General features: G+C 45.1%; 1 non-coding gene across 1 annotated transcript; it reads left to right on the top strand.

The window, feature by feature from the left end:
- Positions 1–11,258: 11,258 nt before the first annotated feature.
- On the top strand, positions 11,259–11,361 carry LOC114906706. Its single transcript, XR_003796519.1, has one exon. It is a non-coding gene; the product is annotated as a U6 spliceosomal RNA (small nuclear RNA).
- The last annotated feature ends 373 nt before the right edge of the window (positions 11,362–11,734 follow it).

The following is an 11,734-nucleotide window of genomic DNA, read 5'->3' as shown; positions in this document are numbered from 1 at the left end:
AACTTGCCCCTTGGGCCACTGGCCTCCACACAAGTCAGGCCTGGCTGGATCCTTTTGTGCCTCACATTGTGTGATTTGTCTGCTAAGTTCCCTTTTGGAGAAATGTACAAGCAAACAAATTTGCACGTCCTTGTCATACTGAAACAGACTCCAAAGATGAACTACCTAGAGAGGCCAGCTACTGGTGAGCAGAGGTCTCTAATGGCTCTGGATATGTGGGCCTCCAACATCACATGGGATTTGGGGCAGTAATCTGATCTATGACACGTCTGGCCTTGGTTTCTGCACGGGAGGACGAGGGAGGATGGGAGGACGAGGGAGGATGTAAGTCAGATGGGGTCCTTATCGTCAGGAAGCCACTGGGGAGAAACGGGGATGTGGGACTAACTGGTCTGGGGATGGTAGTGTGATAGGTATGCGTAGTGAGGCGGCAGAAAGGAAATGTGTGTAAAACGCAGAGGCGATGCGTTTGCTAGTATGGGACTAGGGAAGCGGCGGGGGGGGGGGTCAATACAAAGCTCTCAAAAGCCAGGCAAGGCAATTGAAAATTCAAGGGAGGCACAAGCTAACGCAAATAATTGAATAGGATTTGACCCGATGCCCAGGGTGTATAAAGAAGATGAACTGAGTATGGGGTCGTCCTTGGGCTTGACAACGTGCTCAACACTACTCTACAGCCTAAAGCGCTCGGCTCCCTTCATAACCCCGTACACTCTAGCCTCTCCCAGACTATCTTGACTTGGAACTTACTGGTGAAGACAACCCAGTTCCACCCAAGGAGTACTTTTTGGATGTCCAGACTCAGAATGCAGTCAGACACATTAAAAGCGCTCCTCCCAGCCTCCCAGCCCATCACACCCTTGCATGCCAGCCATGCACACGCACACATCTTCTCCATTTCTTTGGGCACTGCTTCCAGCTCACCTGCAGTCCTCTGCCCACACAGGCCCTCCAGAGCTCCAAGGCATCTTAGGCCACACCCTTCTGCTCTGGCCTCCTGGCTCTGCAGAGAAACACAGAGAAGGATCCTTGGAGTCTGGTTCCCCAGACACCGTCCTGCAGGGACCTTGGGATTGCAAGGGAGTGGGGAAACCTGCAAGCATTAGACGGCCAGCTTGAGGGATGAACGGGCCAAATAACCATCAGGTTAAGGAGAATCCCTGCCTGCTTGCCTCCTGCTATCCCAGGTGGCTTGTGTCATTTTGCCCCTTGGGTGATCACAGTTTAAAAACTGCAAAGCTTGACTTCTTGCTGGGCTTTTCTCTTTTAGACTTCAGGAGCTGGGAAACAGGTTGGGGCCTGGACAGGAAGGAGCTGCAGCTGCAGGGACTCTAAGATCGTGGTCCCATCTGCCCTCTTGGCGCCCTCTCTGTGGGCTGGGAACTGTCCACATTTAGAATGGAGCTAGCCTGGACACCAACTATTGCCGAGTGATAGCAGGAAAGCTGCATTTACATCAAAGAGTGAGGTTTTCTAGAAAATGAGCAGATGGGAGCGTGAAACCTGCTTCTTGCTGGCAAGAAAATATTCTAACTCTCTAATGATGACATATTCTGATTTGAGGGTTCAAAACAGGAGAAGCTCCAAAGGGTCCCTTTACCCCTCCACCCTGACCTTTCACTGTTCTCCATCCCTAAAATACACCTCTTTCTACTCTTCTCTACCAGAACCCCTAGAGGAGAATTCCACACACTAAGCCTTTTACCCAGGAGGCAGGCAAGCAGGACACTCAGGCGAGCACCTCTTCAGCCTCTTGACCACCCATCCCCACCCCACCTCTCTCCACCATTCTCCCCCATTTCCTGCCAGACTCTGAGTTCCTGGGGAGTTGCCATCTGCTTTTGTAAAGAAAGGTTTTGCTCTCCGGGTCACATAAGGAAGCTGCACCAGCTCCTCTGATTCCAGAGTTGACAGGGAGAAAGGAGAAAGCTATGCAGAAGTGTTTCTCAGGATCAAATTCCCATCTGTATCTCCCCAAAGAATCCAAAGTGGTCTCGGAAGACCATTATTGGAGTGAACGGGTGATTCTGAGTAATCCCCTTGTCTGTCTTCCCTGTAATCTTCTGGCCCAGACCACATGGATTAAAAGAGTGGTTTCGCCACATCTCTATAAGACATTGAGAGGACGAGATCCGATCGAAGATTGTGGTATTAGTTAAGACGCTCGTGGCTACAAGTAAGGATAAATCCAACTCAAAATGATTTAAAAACAAGGGATTTATCATCTCACATAACAAGACGCCACGATGTAGGGAAGCTCCAGGGATGGTTGCGTCTCAACGTCATTATGAAGGATCCAGAGCCTTTCCATCTTTCAACTTTGCCAACTTCAGCATGTTGGATAGCTTTGCTCATGGTTGAAAGATGGTTGTAAAACTTCAATAAAGCTGAAAAAAAAAAGATGGCTGTCACAGTTGTAGTAATAATACATCTTCACACGCAACTTCCTGCTGGTAGCAATGAGACTCTTTTTTTTATTCTCAAGTCTCCTTTGAAGAGCTAATACCCTCGTCCAGCAGACATCCCCTCACCTCTCATTGCCTAGAATCAGCTCACATGCCCTGAGCTGTTGAGTATGAAGGCTAACCGAGATTCATGCCCTGGTCGGAGGCCAGTTTTACCTGAAAGACGTGGCTACGGGGAGGGGGATGAACACTACCCTGAACAAATTAGGGGATGATCGGCAAGGAAGAAGGGAGGAACATCTATTGGGTAGGTGAACAACTGGGTTGACTACACCTGTGCGCTACCAGAGGGCAACACCAGTAGGCCTATAGGGCACTCTTGCTGCATCTGGGGTGGGGCATCAGCAACTTTGGCGGGGATAGACAACTTTGGCGGGGATAGACAACTTCATTGAGCTTCAGGGATTCCAGAAAGTAGAGCTACAAAGAAAGCAATTCATCACCTTCTAGACATACCAGCTCAACTCAATTCCCACGGTCTCTTCAAGGACATCCAGGTCAATCTTGAATCTTTAGTGATTGGTTGTCCTCTACAGTAGTCCTGCCAAGTGGTTGCCCAAACACTGCTTGAACACCTCCAGTGGCAGGGATCTCACCACTTAACAAGCCATGTTATCTCTAGGGAGCTCTAAATATTAGAAAGCATTTTCTGCCAACTCCAAAGTGTCCACACATGTACTGTTTGCTCAGTGATTAGGTGGCAGAGCCTTTGAAGTTGCTTGCTGTCAGTGTTTACTGGAAATGGAAGTTTTCAGATGTTTCTAACTAAAATTTCCTTGCAACTTCATATGTGTTGCCAAGAGATACTTAAAAAAATAAACAACCAAATAACTCTGGGAAATTTTTGGCTTGTCTTCATTAAGATCTGTAAATATTTTTCATAATTCAAACCCATTTTGGGTTTGACTGGTTTAAATTTTAACAAGAGATTAGACCATAGCATATCCTAATAACTAACATTTTGGGGGAAAATGTTTTAAGGAAATGCATTGCAGTATTAGCTTTGAAAGTAGTCATTGTATGTGAGTCCCACATTGCTCCTTCCCAGGTTAGATTGGAGAAGCCTAGCTGAACTGGTTGTCCCTGTGGGAAGAGGAGATCATTTCCCTTGGTGCCACCTTCACGCAGTGTAGGATGGTGTATTTGCTGTGTTCACATGAATCCAGATGAATGGGGAATAACAATGGCTCCCGCCTTGGCCATGACTGTTCAAGGGCTTGGTAGCATTGATTGCTGGGCTGCAGTGGGTAGGGGTTGGGGACAATGTCCCAGGGAGAGTCTAGGGTAGAGATTAAGGGACCTTTTTTCCCCCAGTGACTGTTCTTCTCTGACTACATGGATCACCACTGCCTAAGCAGACCAAAAGTAGTTGTCCAGGCTCACCAGAATAATGGATTCTAGTCAATTGTTCTCGAATCTCAGTATGATGCTATGGAAAGATTTTCTCTATGTCCAGCTGGGAAGACTGCCCATAAATATGCTTGCATTGTCAGAGACATGATATCACATTTTTTTTGAACTGAAGTATAGTTGACGTACTGTCATTATAATATATATATTATATTATATTATATATATATATTATATATATATGTATATATAATATATATAATGTATATAATATTATATATATATATTATATATAATATTATGTTACAGGTGTACAATATAGTGGTTTACAATTTTTTAAAGTTATACTCCATTTATAGTTATTATAAAATATTGGCTATATTCCCCATGTTGTGCAATATATACTTGTAGCTTATTTTATACCTAATAGTTTGTACCTCTTTATCCCCTACCTGTTTTTTGCCCCTCCCCCCTTCCTCACCCCACTGGTCACCACTAGTGTGTTCTCTATATCTGTGAGTCTTCTTCTTTTTTATTATATTCACTAGTTTGTAGTATTTTTCAGATCTCACATATAAGTGACATCATACAGTATTTGTCTTTCTCTGTCTGACTTATTTCACTTAGCATAATGCCCGCCCAGTCTATCCATGTTGTTGCAAATGGCAAAATTCCATTATTTTTCATGGCTTAGTAGTATTCCTGTGTGTGTGTGTGTGTGTGTGTGTGTGTGTGTGTGTACCACATCTTTATCCAGTCATCTGTTGATGGACACTTAGGTTGTTTCCATGTCTTGGCTATTGTAAATAATGCTGCTATGAACATTGGGTTGCATGTATCTTTTCAAATTTGAGTTGATTCCATCTATAATGTTACCCCCTCTTTTCACCATCCTCCTGATTCATGTTCCTTCCCTCCACCACCAACTCTGAAGCCACTATCCTTGCAGCAGCCCTACCCCTCCCTTTTGGATTTGGTTTTGGCTTTGTGGAAATACGGTTAAGGCAGATTCATTCTTCTCTAACACTGGCCAAGAGTCTGACATAGCCTGTGGAACCAACCTTCAGAAAATTGTTCCCAATTCCCAATAGTCATACTTGGCCATTCTTCTCCTTTAACAGATGTGCCCTCATTTTTCCAGTGGTGTCTCTTTAGGCTGTTCCCTCAAGAGGTTAGCTACTCACTGCTCCTGTTACTCATTAGGGAGCGTTGTCCCAGCCTGTGGCACACTTGGAGTCCCCCCCACTTTGGGGCACATCTCCTGACTCTGAAGATGGATATAATTTTTTGAATAGACAGAAGTTAGTAAAGGCCAAGTCTGATGCACTGGACACAGCGTTCTGTCACTAACCAGATCCTTCTTCATATTATATAGATGCCAAGGAAGCCAGGTTCTCATGGGGTGCCCTCAGTCTCAAGGTAGGTAATTTTGCTCGAAAACGAGATGTGATTATGAAAGAAGGAGAGAGATTTTCTCGCTCGACTCAGAAGTGGGTTCCGAAGGCAGGTCACGTGAACAGTGCTTCACATCTGTATTTGGGAGGAGGAAGCAGCATGCTTGGAACTGCAAGTCCTGCTCTGTCGTTAAAAGTCACCAATTTCATGACTGCATGGACTCATGGTGGGCTGGTGTGAGGCTGCATCAAGAGGTCCTATCAGCTTGGTGGTCTTATCCAGCTTCCTTCAACATTGGCCTTTGTCATCTTGTCACCCATGACCTGCTTCTCCAGCAGTCATCGCTGGCGTGATCAGTGCTCAGACCCATCGGAGCCTCAATCTCTCACAGACAAATTCTGAAACTGGAAAAAAAAACTAAGGAAGGCCAGGTTTGTCCCAGGCCCCCTCAGCCTCCCAGGTAGCAGTCTCTTCCTACCCTAGAGGCTCGGATGGTGTGCTTTCCCACCTGGAGCATCTGCAGTTTGACAGGGAGCAACGTCTTCAGCCGAAGCAATGACATCATCATTGAGGGATTTGAGGAGAGGGCGGTGCGGAAGGGCAGGGCATGGGAGGCTGCTTCCAAGTTTCCCAAATCACTCATTAGCTCCGAAAAACACCAGCCACTGGACTGTTTCACATCCTCCAGAGAACGTGCCACTAAGATGGTCTCCAGAACCTTGTCATGACTGGCCAAGAGGAAGATGGTTTCCATTTAGTCTATACTTTCGGCTGCTTCCCCGAGGGAAGGCCGGGCCCATCCTACTCACTGTTTTTATAACAGGCAGGAGCCTGTCTGGCGATGCGGCCAGACTTGTCGGGTGGCTACGTGGATTGCAGATAAGCTGAGTGACGACTCAGGGTGGAAGGCACCATGAGTGGATGCCAGCCAGACCACCATGGCGCAGGCAAGCTGATTATACAGGCGGATCCCTACTCTGGAGAGGGCTGGGCTGTTGGGGAACTGGAGGCTGGTTCAGCAGTCCACCTAATTTGAGACCTAAGTAAAAATGTGTGTTTGGTAATGGAGACGCTCATATTGAAAACAGGTGGTGTTTGGGTTTTTGCCTACTCTCGAAAATGGATTGTCTGAGGCCCACAGTGCTTTTCTGGCTCCAAAGTCTCAGCCCGTTGTGGGTTTGGAGCTCCACTAAGGATGAGGCCTGCTTGAGCCTCTGTTCTGAAGGGGGCTCCTTGAAGGTCAACAAGGATATGGCGTTGTCATTGAGTTGCAGACCTTGCCTCACAATGAAGAGCAGGGGAAAAAATGAAGGCTGCTGATCCAAGGCATCATGTAAGCACATGGGAGAGAGAAAGCTGCAGCTGACATGCTAGTACAAGGCATAACATATACAGAAAACGACAAAAGTAGAAGGTAACGCAACTGCCAACCAAGCAGTACGGACTAGGGTTTTCCAGACTGTTCTCTCAAAGCTTACTATAGTGCATTGCAGGTATTTCATAAGTAGGGTTGATTCGTTGGTGCATTCCTTGATGCGTTTATTTATTCATTCCATAAACTTCTTCCATGGAGAGAGGGGTCAGTGTGTGTGTGTGTGTGTGTGTGTGTGTGTGTGTGTGTGTGTGTGTGTGTGTGTGTAAGTGAGGGCTTCTGGTTATTATTTAAATAATGCATTTCCTTTCTTTGCTCTCCGCAAATCATACCCTCATCTTCATCCTGTAGTGTGCTTATTTTCAAGTGCAGTCAAGAATAAGTCAGAAAGTGATCTGTCCAAGTGTTGCTACCTAGAAACAGAAAGTTGATTCCATCTGTATGCCCAGTCATCCATAATAGCCTCTACCGCATGTCATCTCTTTTTTTTTTTTTTTTTTGCAGTACGCAGGCCTCTCACTGCTGTGGCCTCTCCCGTTGCGGAGCACAGGCTCCGGACGCACAGGCTCAGCGGCCATGGCTCATGAGCCCAGCCTCTCCGCGGCACGTGGGATCCTCCCGGACCGGGGCACGAACCCGTGTTCCCTGCATCGGCAGGTGGACTCTCAACCGCTGCGCCGCCAGGGAAACCCTATCACCAGGGAAGCCCTATCATTTTTAAAAAGAGAAACAACACCCACCATTGTATATTGGTTACAACCGGTCAATGTAGGGCTTAATTGGAGTTTTTGTGGGTTGGCGCAGTTGGTGTGCTGGTCCTATGTATGTGGACATAGAGCTCAGACAGGTTGAAGGGGGGCATAGTGGGATGCCCGCCACCACCAACCCACTCTGCAAAATGTCTTTGGATCAGAAGAACCGCTATGTGTAGGTAATGCTTCGGTGTTTGAATGGGACTTCTAAAGTTTCGACCTGCTCTACAGGTCAGTGTTTTAAAGACAACTCAATGGATTACATTAGTTCTACACAGTTGGGAAAGGGTAGCCAAGGGCTTGAGCGTGGCCCTTATTGTTAATATCACTTTTGATTGTGGCTTATATTAAAAGACTACGAATACCCCCAGAAAAATGAAAAGAAAAAAAACTACAAATACAATGAATAAATTTACTGTGAGATTTTCAATATGTTGGGCCACATTTGGCCATCTGTGGAATTACTGGGAAAATTACCTGCAAGATTTTACGTAGTTACTGGTCTCAAATACTTACTGGAATGCAACAAATACAGAATCATCAACATATGCAAATCCTGATTAATTTGCAGGTGGGTATCTGCAGGGTGTTCAGCAGCGAGCTAGGTGATTCTCTGAATTCAGTTCCCGAACTAGGAAGTTCAACCTTAGTACTTTGTTTCATGTGAAAATATGGGCAAACTTGGTCTGGCTTTCTGGTTCCCATAGAAATGCCTTGGATAACACTCTTGCACTGTTGGTGGGAATGTAAATTGATACAGCCACTATGGAGAACAGTATGGAGGTTCCTTAAAAAACTACAAATAGAACTACCATACGACCCAGCAATCCCACTACTGGGCATATACCCTGAGAAAACCATAATTCAAGAAGAGTCATGTACCACAATGTTCACTGCAGCTCTATTTACAATAGCCAGGACATGGAAGCAACCTAAGTGTCCATCGACAGATGAATGGATGAAGAAGATGTGGCACATATATACAATGGAATATTACTCAGCCATAAAAAGAAACAAAATCGAGTTATTTGTAGTGAGGTGGATGGACCTAGAGTCTGTCATACAGACTGAAGTAAGTCAGAAAGGGAAAAAACAAATACCATATGCTAACGCATATATATGGAATCTAAAAAAAAAAAAAAGTCATGAAGAACCCAGGGGCAAGATGGGAATAAAGACGCAGACCTACTAGAGAATGGACTTGAGGACACGGGGAGGGGGAAGGCTAAGCTGGGACGAAGTGAGAGAGTGGCATGGACATATATACACTACAAAACATAAAATAGATAGCTAGTGGGAAGCAGCCGCATAGCACAGGGAGATCAGCTGGGTGCTTTGTGACCACCTAGAGGGGTGGGATAGGGAGGGTGGGAGGGAAGGAGACGCAAGAGGGAAGAGATATGGGAACATATGTATATGTATAGCTGACTCACTTTGTTATAAAGCAGAAGCTAACACACCATTGTAAAGCAATTATACTCCAATAAAGATGTTAAAAAATAAATAAATAAATAAATAAAAAGAAATGCCCTGAAGCCTTTCCACCTCTGCAGTCTGTGGGTCTGAGCCTCAAGTTGGACAGCATGGCAGTGTAGCCAAAGGGGATCTGAGATTGGAGGCCATTTGGTTTATGCCCATTTGGGGGTCTTAAACCCTCATGAAACTGAATGGGTCTTTTTAATTTTGTTGCTGAGTTAATGGGGTAATTGCTTCAAATTCCATTTTGTTCTGGCTGGGGCCTCATGCTCTTGTTTTTGTCTCTTGAGGACTGTACTTGATTTTCTCACTTGAATACTGTAACTGTGCTGTCCGCAGTGTCCCTAGGGGGCGCACTCTTTGGCCATGTTCTCTGATAACTGGTGAACGATGAAGAGGTCCTGCTCGTTTTCAGTGACTAAATGGAACGGGGGTGTAGAGCTTTGATCCCGGTCATGAATCTTTCAATGAACTCTCCTGTGAAGCCCCCCCAGACTGTTCCTGGAGGACACCTCCTTGTTAAGGAGACATCACAGATCTGAAGGTAGTCTGCCCTGGATGTGACCAGAGGGAGGAAAAATGGCGTGGGAGGTGCTTCATATACCCTTTGGGGAGATTTCTCTCTGCATATATGTGTGTGTAAAAATATACATTGTGATTTTGCTTTCTGTAGCATGAACTCACCAAAGTTAACCTAATTAATGAACTTAGAGACCATTCGAAACCTTTTCTGGTTTCTTTATGCTATGCTGAAATCCACATATAATTAGCCATTCATTTTTAAATCCAGGAGAAATTAGTCATATTTGTAGGTGAAAATGTTGAGAAATAAAGAGGGAAGGGAGAGGGTAGAAAAAGATCATGTACAGGCACAGTACATGTGTTTCAAATTTTTTTTTCCCTGAGACTCTGAAAAGAGAAATGAAGTTTTGCATTTACCAAGTCTATTAGGTTTTCTGATTTCAGAACATTCCTTCCCAGTTGTAAGCTAGAACTGAAATTCAGGCCAACTTCGTCTTATTGGACTTAGAAAGTATTTTCCAGGCAGAATATATTAAGGCACAACTTTTCTCGTAACTGATCAGTATATACAAAAACGTTTGAACAAATGCCTTCTTCATTCCATGGAAAATAAGGTTCTGATAAGATACAGGAATAAAAATATAACCACCTGTTCAATAAAGAGTTCCACTGGGGAGAGAGGGGCAAGGAGAATCTGTGTGTTCCTGTGTCCTCAGCCCAAGGACTTTCCTAGTCCGAATGACCTAAGTTACTAAAAGAAAAGTGGGTGAGTCCCAACCAATATATTCATAAAGTTTGCTGCTTTCTTAGAAGTTGCAACCGAGCGTCGGGCAATGCTCCTTGGGCATTTTTCATGGGCTAGTTTGCGAAAGTCAAGTGAAGGAATTGTTTGAATCTTCTTTGACAAGTGCTGTGTGGGCCAAAGCTTCAAGATTTATCAAAGTCATTGAAGCAGCTTCTACAACAGAGGAGGGATGTAATATCTAAGTTGTGTAAACCTAGGCCATTCGGGCTGGGAGGCAGCTGAAGGTGAGGCTGTTTTAGCGGAGCCAGCATTTCGAATTCACCCTTCCTTTACCCTCCTTGGCCTACCTTCTCAGTAATGGATTTGTCAACGACAGGATTGACCTAACCTATTTCCTAACAGCAACGCCTTGTTGTCGAGCAAACAATTAGAGTAAGAATGTTGAGATTTGTGCTCAAATTGTATTTTGTTACACCGACTTCCTTCAGACCTCAAGTGAGTATGGTATGGAGAGCTTTAACATGAAATGATCTCTATGAAGAATTTCATTTTCCCAGGATCTTTGAATGAAATGGATACCGATCCGCTATTGTTTTCTCCCAGGGCTTACCTGGAGGGAGAACAGAGGGGCTATAGAAGTGTGTGCTCCTCTCTTTCTTTGGGGGAGAGATCAAGCAGATAAGAGTGAGGGATCTTCAACCAGCAGGGACTCCCCTTCAGAGCAGGAATGTGAACAGGTCAATTCTTCCAGCTCTTGATCGGTTTGGGTTAGGAGTTTGTGTGTATTTACATGTATAGAATTGGACACGCTAGCCCTGTCAGCTTGGGCTCATAAACAAATATGATCAAGGGACTCTCTTTACTTGATCTTTCCTTGACAAAGAATGTACATCCGCACAGGGCTGGAGAGTCCCACTCTTCCCTGCAGCCCGATGCCGCCATCAATCGATTCCCTGCGTAACGGTAATGTACCAGGTGCAAACCTCCTTAAATGTTATCATCCAGCCCACATTTCACCATTTTGTTGATGAGACTATCATGGAAGACAATACATTTTAGAACACACAGAGGATCAGCAGAGCTTAGAACGTGCAGGTAAGGAAGAATACTTATTGGACCAGAAAGTCTGGAGCAGGGGCTTCACTGTTTTGTAAGTGAGGAAGGAATTAAAAGTCAGCATTAGGTGCTGGCTTCCAATATACTAAAATTGGAACGATGTAGAGAAGATTAGCATGGCCCCTGTGCAAGGATGGCACCCAAATTCGTGAAGCGTTCCATATTTTTGAATGGACTTGAGGACACGGGGAGGGGGAAGGGTAAGCTGGGACGAAGTGAGAGAGTGGCATGGACATATCTACACTACCAAAGGTAGGGTGGATAGCTAGTGGGAAGCAGCCGCATGGCACAGGGAGATCAGCTCGGTGCTTTGTGACCAAATAGAAGGGGGGGATAGGGAGGGTGGGAGGGAGACGCAAGAGGGAGGGGACATGGGGATACATGTATACGTATAGCTGATTCACTTTGTTATAAAGCAGAAACTAACACACCATTGTAAAGCAATTATACTCCAATAAAGATGTTAAAAAACCCAAAAAGTCAGCATCAGAAACCCACTCTAAGCGATTCTAGGTTGTTGGTTTTATTTTTGTTTGAGAAC

Source organism: Monodon monoceros, unplaced genomic scaffold (assembly GCF_005190385.1).
Source record: "Monodon monoceros isolate NGI ecotype Baffin Bay Population unplaced genomic scaffold, NGI_Narwhal_1 Super_Scaffold_22, whole genome shotgun sequence".
Taxonomy (NCBI): Eukaryota; Metazoa; Chordata; class Mammalia; order Artiodactyla; family Monodontidae; genus Monodon; species Monodon monoceros.
This window is presented reverse-complemented; position numbering and strand designations above follow the sequence as displayed.